General features: G+C 48.2%; 1 long non-coding RNA gene across 1 annotated transcript; it reads right to left on the minus strand.

The window, feature by feature from the left end:
* Window positions 1-2403: 2403 nt before the first annotated feature.
* On the minus strand, window positions 2404-6198 carry LOC140724049 (uncharacterized). Its single transcript, XR_012098026.1, has 3 exons — window positions 6036-6198; window positions 2964-3106; window positions 2404-2469 (listed from the first exon to the last, which is right to left on the minus strand). It is a non-coding gene; the product is annotated as an uncharacterized lncRNA (long non-coding RNA).
* Window positions 6199-8066: the final 1868 nt, after the last annotated feature.

Consider the following 8066-nt stretch of genomic DNA (forward strand, 5'->3'; position numbering starts at 1 on the left):
TGTATATGAAGAATGTGAAAGGAATCTTAAAAAAGAAATTGGAAAAGCTATAAGAAGATACGAGGTTGCTTTGTCAAGTAAGGAAAAAAATAAATCCAAAGGGTTTCTACAGTTATATTAATAGCAAAGGGATAGTGTTGGATAAAATCGGTCCCTTAGAAAATCAAAGTGGTCAGCTATGTATGGGGCCAAAAGAGATAGGGGAGATTTTGAACAGTTTATTTTCTTTGGTACTCACTAAGCAGAAGGATATTAATTTTTTGTAAGGTCAGGGAAACAAGTATGGAATTTACGGAAACAATGACGATTAAAGAGGAGGACGTACTGGGATGTACTTCCAATACTGCAAGTAATATAAAAGTGGATAAATCTCTGGTTCCTGACACGATTTCCCTCAGGACCTTGAGGGAAGTTTGTGAGGAAATAGCAGGGGCTCTGACAGAAATATTTCAAATGTCATTAGAAACGGGGATGGTGACGAAGGATTGGCGTATTGCTCATGTTGTTCCATTGTTTAAAAAGGGTTCTAAGAGTAAACCTAGCAATTATAGGCCTACCAATTTGATGTCAGTGGTTGGAACATGAATGAAATTATTCTTAGAGATGGTATATATAATTATCTGGACAGACAGGGTCTGATTAGAAGCAGTCAACATGGATTTGTGCGTGGAAGGTCAGTTTTGCCAATTTTTATTGAGTTTTTGACGAGGATAAAGCTGTGGATGTGGTCTATTTGGACTTCAGTAAGGCCTTTCAAAATAATTCCGCACGGAATGTTAGTTAGGAATGTTCAGCCGTCAGTTATAAATATTGAAGTAGTAAAATGGATTCAATAGTGGCTGGATGAGAGACCCCAGAGAGTAGTGGTGGATAACTGTTTGTCAGGTTGGAGGCCAGAGACAAGTGGTGTGCCTCAGGGATCTGTACAGGGTCCAATGTTGTTTGATATATACATTAATGATCTTGATGACGGGGTGGTAAATTGGATTAGTAAGTATGCAGATGATACTAAGATAGGTGGCGTTGTTGAAAATGAAGTTGGCTTTCAAAGTTTGCAGAGAGATTTAAGCCAGTTAGAAGAGTGGGCTGAAAGATGACAGATGGAGTTTAATGTTGATAAGTGCGAGCTGCTACATTTTTGTAGGAATAATCCAAATAGGACACACGTGGTAAATAGTAGGGCATTGAAGAATGCAGTAGAACAGAGTGATTAGGAATAATGGTGAATAGTTCCCTGAAGGTGGTTTATCATGTGGATAGGGTGGTGAAGAAAGCTTTTGGTATGCTGGCCTTTTTAAATCAGAGAATTGAGTACAGGAGATGCGATGTAACGTTAAAATTGTACAAGGCATTGGTAAGGCCGAATTTAGAGTATTCTTTACAGAATTATAGGAAAGATGTCAACAAAATAGAAAGAGTACAGAGAATATTTACTGGAATGTTACCTGAGTTTCAGCAACTAAGTTACAGGGAAAGGTTCAACAATTTAGGTCTTTATTCTTTGGAGCGTAGAAGGTTGAGGAGGGGGTACTTGATAGAAGCCTTTAAAATTATGAGGGGGCAGATCGAGTTGACGTGGATAGGCTTTTTCTATAGAGAGTTGGGGAGATTCAAACAAGAGGGCATGAGTTGAGAGTTAGGGGGCAAAAGTTTAGTGGGAACACGAGGGTGAATTTCTTTACTCAGAGAGTGGTAGCTGTGTGGAACGAGCTTCCTGTAGAAGTAGTAGAGGCAGGTTCGGTATTGTAATTTAAAGTAAAATTGGATAGGTATATGGACAGGACAGGAATGGAGGTTTATGGGCTGAATGCGAGTCAGTGGGACTACCTGAGAGTAAGCGCTCGGCACGGATATAGAAGGGCCGATATGGCTGTTACCGTGCTGTAATTGTTATTTGGCTATATGTTTATGATAAAATCCTTGCATCAGTTCTCAAACTAATACCGTTAACCCACTGTGTGCCCACCGCCCTGTATCGGTCTCCAAACTAATCCAGCTATCCTACCCCCGCCCCTCAGATCTATGTCACTCACTAAAATAATCCCACAGTTGTTCCCTTTCCTCACAGCCCGGCATCTATCTCCAAAATAATCACACTCTACTGTGCTGTCCTCACCGGCATGCGTCAGTACCAAAATAATCTCTATACTGATCTCTCCCCACTGCCCCCTGGCAGTTTTCAAAATATTCCCACTGCCCTGTCCTACCCCGCCAAACACGTGTCGGCCTCAAAATGTTCCCATTTTACAACCCTGCCCCCTACCCACGTACAGTCTACAAACAAATCCCAATGCCCCCTCCCCTTTCCCACAAAACTACTTCAGTCCGTAAACTAATCACACGTTCTCGCACGAGGACGATGACAATATCCAACTTTCAACCCACAGATCAGTCATAATCTCACCCGTTTTCGCATTTTCTATTCCAGTATGCATAGGCTTTGTACACAAGATTGCCGGATACGAAGAGCTGGGAAATAAAATTTACTTGATTAATGCCAAGTATCGAAAACTAATTACGGAGCTTCTCTCATTAGGTTACAACAGGAATCCGTGATGGGACGGTGTGGAGGGAGCTTCACTCAGTGCCTGACACGGGTGTGTGTAATGGGACAGTGTGAAGGGGACTTACCTCTGTGTCTGAAGCCGGGTATGTGTGATAGGATGATGTGGAGGGTGATTCACTCTGCATCTGAACCTGTGAGTGTGTGCTGGAAGTGTATGCCGGGTGTACGCTTTGTGTCTGACTTCGGGAGCGTGTGATGGAACTCTTTGTAGCAAGCTTCACTCTGTTTCTGACTCGTGGAGTGCGTGATGTGTCGGTGTGGAGGGAGATTCACTCTGTGTCTGACCCCGGGAGTGTGTGATAGGACGGTGTGGAGGGAGATTCACTCTGTGCCTGACCCCGGGAGTGTGTGATGATTCCTGTCTTACTGTGGGATCTTCCCGTGCTGTGACACATACCGCATCATCCTTTGAATTGATTTCCAGCAGCCTTGAATAACGGTTTGAACATTCTTGCATCGCTTCTTGGAAAGTTGTTTCAGACGTGGATACGTAATAACACCGGTCTTTATTTCTGACCCAGTCCTCGGAACACGTTTGCTCTGAAAATCAGGAACAAGAGATAGTGAGACACAAAGTGTATCTCCCTTTACACCTCCCCATTACACACACCCGGGGTGACACACAGAGTGAAATTCCCTACACGGGGTCCCATCACGCACACCTGAGTTCAGGCACTGTGTGAATATCCCTCCGCAACGTCCCATCGTAAATTAACAAGGATCAGACACAGTGAAGTTCCGTCCACACCATCCATCACACACTCCCGGGGTCAAGACACAGAGTGAATAGAACATAGAACATGGAATAATACGGCACTGTACAGGCCCTGTGGCCCACAATGTTGTTCCGACACTTAAACACTTCCACCCATATACCCTCTACCTTAATTTCCTCCATATAACTGTCTGGTAGTTTTTTAAATTTCACAAGTGTATTTGTCTCCACATACAACTCCGGCAGTGAATTCCAGGCACGGACCACTCTCTCAGTAAAATAAAACTTCCTTTAATAGCCCCTTTGAACTTCACACCCCTTAACTTAAAGCCATGTCCTCCTCTGTTGAGCAGTGGTGCCCTGGGGAAGAGGTGCTGGCTGCCCACTCCATCTATTCCACTTAATATCTTGTATACCTCTATCATGTCTCCTCTCCAGGCATGCGTCATCGTTCCCAGGGTCAGACAAACACATGACCCCACCCCCAAAACACCTCACCCATCCCCTTTTCCCGACATAGCTACTCATCACACGCGCACTGTGTCAAACAGTCCTATCATACATACACGGGGTAAGGCACAGATTTATGATCCCTGCACCGTCCGATCACACACTAACACGGTCAGACGCAGGTTTAATCTCTCTCTCCACGGACCCATCACACACTCCAGGCGTCAGACGTGGAGTGAAGCTCCGTGCACACTGGCTTTTATAAACGCCCGGGGTCAGACGTGGAGTTATGCTCCGTGCACACTGCCTTTTATAAACGCCCGGGGTCAGACGTGGAGTTATGCTCCGTGCACACTGCCTTTTATAAACGCCCGGGGTCAGACGTGGAGTGAATCTCGGTGCACACTGCCTTTTATAAACGCCCGGGGTCAGACGTGGAGTTATGCTCCGTGCACACTGCCTTTTATAAACGCCCGGGGTCAGACGTGGAGTGAATCTCGGTGCACACTGCCTTTTATAAACGCCCGGGGTCAGACGTGGAGTGAAGCTCCGTGCACACTGCCTTTTATAAACGCCCGGGTTCAGACGTGGAGTGAAGCTCCCTGCACACAGCCTTTTATAAACGCCCGGGGTCAGACGTGGAGTGAAGCTCCGTGCACACTGCCTTTTATAAACGCCCGGGGTCAGACGTGGAGTGAAGCTCCATACACACTGCCTTTTATAAACGCCCGGGGTCAGACGTGGAGTGAAGCTCCGTGCACACTGCCTTTTATAAACGCCCGGGGTCGGACGTGGAGTGAAGCTCCGTGCACACCGCCTTTTATAAACGCCCGGGGTCAGTCGTGGAGTGAGGCTCCGTGCACACTGCCTTTTATTAACGCTCGGGGTCAGACGTGGAGTGAGGCTCCGTGCACACTGCCTTTTATTAACGCTCGGGGTCAGACGTGGAGTGAAGCTTCCGTCTGCAATGTCGCATCAAACACTCTCGGAGTCAGACACAGACACTCATTCCAGCGGTCAGGCGCGAAGTGAAGTTTCTTGCACACCGTCCTGTCACACTCTTCCGTGGTCAGATTCTGAGTTTTACTCCTTGCACACAGCGTCTCACACACTCCCTGGATCAAACACAGAGTAAAGCTCCCTCAACACCGCCCCTCACACACTCCTGAATCAGGGAACAGAATTCAGATACCCCACCATGTCCAATCACACACAGCTTGATCAGACATAGTTAAATCTCTCTCTCCACGGCCCCATCACACACTCCAGCGTTCAGACACAGAAAGAAACTCCCTCAGCGCACACGACGAATATCGGAGTGAGAGTGATTCTCCATCGTCTGCTTCTCAACGCACCACATAGATAATTTCTGACACAGAGTGAAGCTGCCTCCACACGACCCCATCTCATACTCCCGAGTCTAACACAGTGTGAATCTCCATCCTTACGTCCCATCACGCAATTCCTGGCAGGTCACAGAGTGAGGCTCTCTCTGATCCGTTCCATCACACCCACCTGTGTTCTCACACAAAGCGAAACTCCGCCCACACCCTCCCATGGCAAACTCACGGGGTCAGAATCCCACCACAATATCCAATCAGACAATCCGGTGTCACAGAGACTAACCATCCATCTGCACTGTCCCATCACACACTCCTGGAATCAAACACAAACGCTCTCTCTCTCTACAATCCCATTACACACTCCGGGAGTCAGACACAGAGTGAAGCTCCCTCTGCAATGTCCCATCACTCACTACACGAATCAGACACATACTGTAGCTGTCTCTCCACGATCCCATCACACACTCCCGGATTCAGACGAAGATTGAAACCCGCTCTGCAACGTCCCATCACACACTCCCGGATTCAGACACAGACTGAATCTCCCTCCACACCATTCCCATCCCACACGCCCGGGGTCAGACACAGACTGAATCTCCCTACACACCGTGCCGTCAAACAATCCCGGATTCGGAGTGAAAATATCTCTCCACGGTGCCATAACACACTTCAGGGGTCAGACATGGGGTGTATCTCTCTGGGCAGTGTCCCATCAGACAAACCCGCTGTCAGACACAGAGTGAAGCTGGATCCGTACTGTCCCATCACACTCTCCTGGATTCAGTGACAGAGGGAACCTCCCTCCATGCACTCCCATCACGCTCGCCGGGTCAAGCATAGAGTGAATCACCCTCCATACCATCTCTTCACACACTCCCGATGTCAAGCACAGAGTGACGCTTCCTCTCTCCATGCTTGTCCTGTGATGAGGAGCGGGTGAAAGAGGGGGATGATGCCTCACCTCTTCTGCTGGTCAATAATTCACAGATTTGAGCCTTGGTTTCGTTGACAGATCTGTACTTCGTTTCCATCTCAGTGAACTGGTGACGGAGATCGCTGTGCATTCCTTTGAGAACGGACAGATTAGAGTTCCGGTGACATGTTTCGTACGACTGACGAATCTGTGATACTGAGAGAGATGGTGAAGGATGTTTAGCGTTTACAGTGACACGTGAGTCAGCGTCACGCTACCGAACGGGTCACAGAGAGTGTTGTGTCAGTGTCACAGTGAAAGGTGTGCTGGTGGCACAGTGGTAGGCGTCGGCGCCACCTTGAGGGGCGTGTCTGTGTCACGCTGTGTGGTATAGCAATGTCCTGGTGAAGGTTTTGTTGTTACCATGCGGGTCTGCATCAGTATCGTGCGGGGCATGTCCGAGTTTCAGTGGGGAACGTGTCGGTGTCACTGTGATAGGAGATTCTGTGCCCCGGCCAGAGTTGTGCCAGATCACAATGAAGTGTATCTCGATGTCAAGACGTGGAAAATGTCAGGGTGAGGGGGCTTGTTGAGACACGGTGGGTGGAGTGTCTGTGCCATGGTGTGAGGTGGGCTGGTTTCACAGAGAGGGGTAAGTCTGTGTCACGGTGAGAGACGTCATGGCCACGCTGTGTGTGAGAGGGTCACGGAGAGGTGTCACGGAGAGGACTATGTCGGTGTCATTGTGAATTTAGGTGTCGGTATCTGTTAAGGGGTTTGCCTGTGTCAGGGTGAGGTGAGGGTAATTGCCTCAGTGAGCGGTGCATTGGTCTTATGTTGAGAAGCTAAACTGTCTCGGTAAGGGGTGTTACAGTCACTTCTGAGTCTTTTTAACGATGCGATGCGGAGCTGATCACATTGAGGAGCGTGAAGATGTCACGGTGTACGCAACCTCAGCGTCACGGTGAAGAACGTGTCGGTGTCATTGTGAGGTGGATTTCGGTGCTTCCTTGAGGAGTTTATCAGTAACACCGTCAGGGGCATGTCCATGTTACTGAAGGGTACCATGCGGTCAGTGTGACTGCCATGTGCGTGTCCAGGCGACGGTCGTGTCGGTGTCGGGTTAGGAGTGTATCTGTGTCTCGTTAAAGGTCGTGACCGTAATAAGTTAAGAGGATTGTTTATGTTATTGTGAATGGCGTGTCGGAGTCAGCATGAGTCTGCATTGTGTTTTTAGTGTCCCTGTTATAGAAGATAGAGCATAGAATTGTACAGCACAGTACAGGCATTTCGGCCCACAATGTTATGCCGACCCATAAACCCTGCCTCCCATATAACTCCCCACATACCTGTCCAGCAGCCTCTTAAATTTCACTGATGAATCTGCCTCCACTACTGACTCAGGCAGTGCATTCCACGCACCAACCACTCTCCGAATAAAAAAAAACTTCCTCTAATATCCCCCTTCAACTTCCTACCCCTTACCTTAAAGCCAGGTCCTGTTCTATTGAGCAGTGCGCCCTTGGGGAAGAGGCGCTAGCTGTCCACTCTACCTATTCCTCTTAATATCTTGTATACCCCTATCATTGCTCCACTCATCCTCCTTCTTTCCAAAGAGTAAAGCCCTAGCTCCCTTAAACTCTGATCATAATTCAGACTCTCTAAACCAGGCAGCATCCTGGTAAATCTCCTCAGTACCCTTTCCAATGCTTCCACATCCTTCCTATAGTGAGGCGACCAGAACCGGACACAGTACTCCAACTGTGGCCTAACTTGAGTTTTTTAGAGCTACACCATTACCTCACTTTCCTGTGGAAAGTGGTCTGTGAGTGAGTGGGCCAGTGAAGGTGTGTAGATTTGAGGCTTTGACTCGAGAGACATCGACGAGAAGAGGCGGTGGACGAGCTTGTTCCCTGTTAGTCTTTGCAATGCCTCCTGAGACGGTGATGTACCTCTCCTGTGAGATGTGGCAGTCTTGGGGGAACTCCCCTCTCCCGCAGAGTCACATCTGCCAGAGGTGCTTGCGGCTGGCCGTTCTGCAAGACCGTGTGAGGAATCTGGAGCAGCAGCTGGATGACC

This window comes from Hemitrygon akajei, unplaced genomic scaffold (assembly GCF_048418815.1).
Source record: "Hemitrygon akajei unplaced genomic scaffold, sHemAka1.3 Scf000155, whole genome shotgun sequence".
NCBI classification, from domain to species: Eukaryota; Metazoa; Chordata; class Chondrichthyes; order Myliobatiformes; family Dasyatidae; genus Hemitrygon; species Hemitrygon akajei.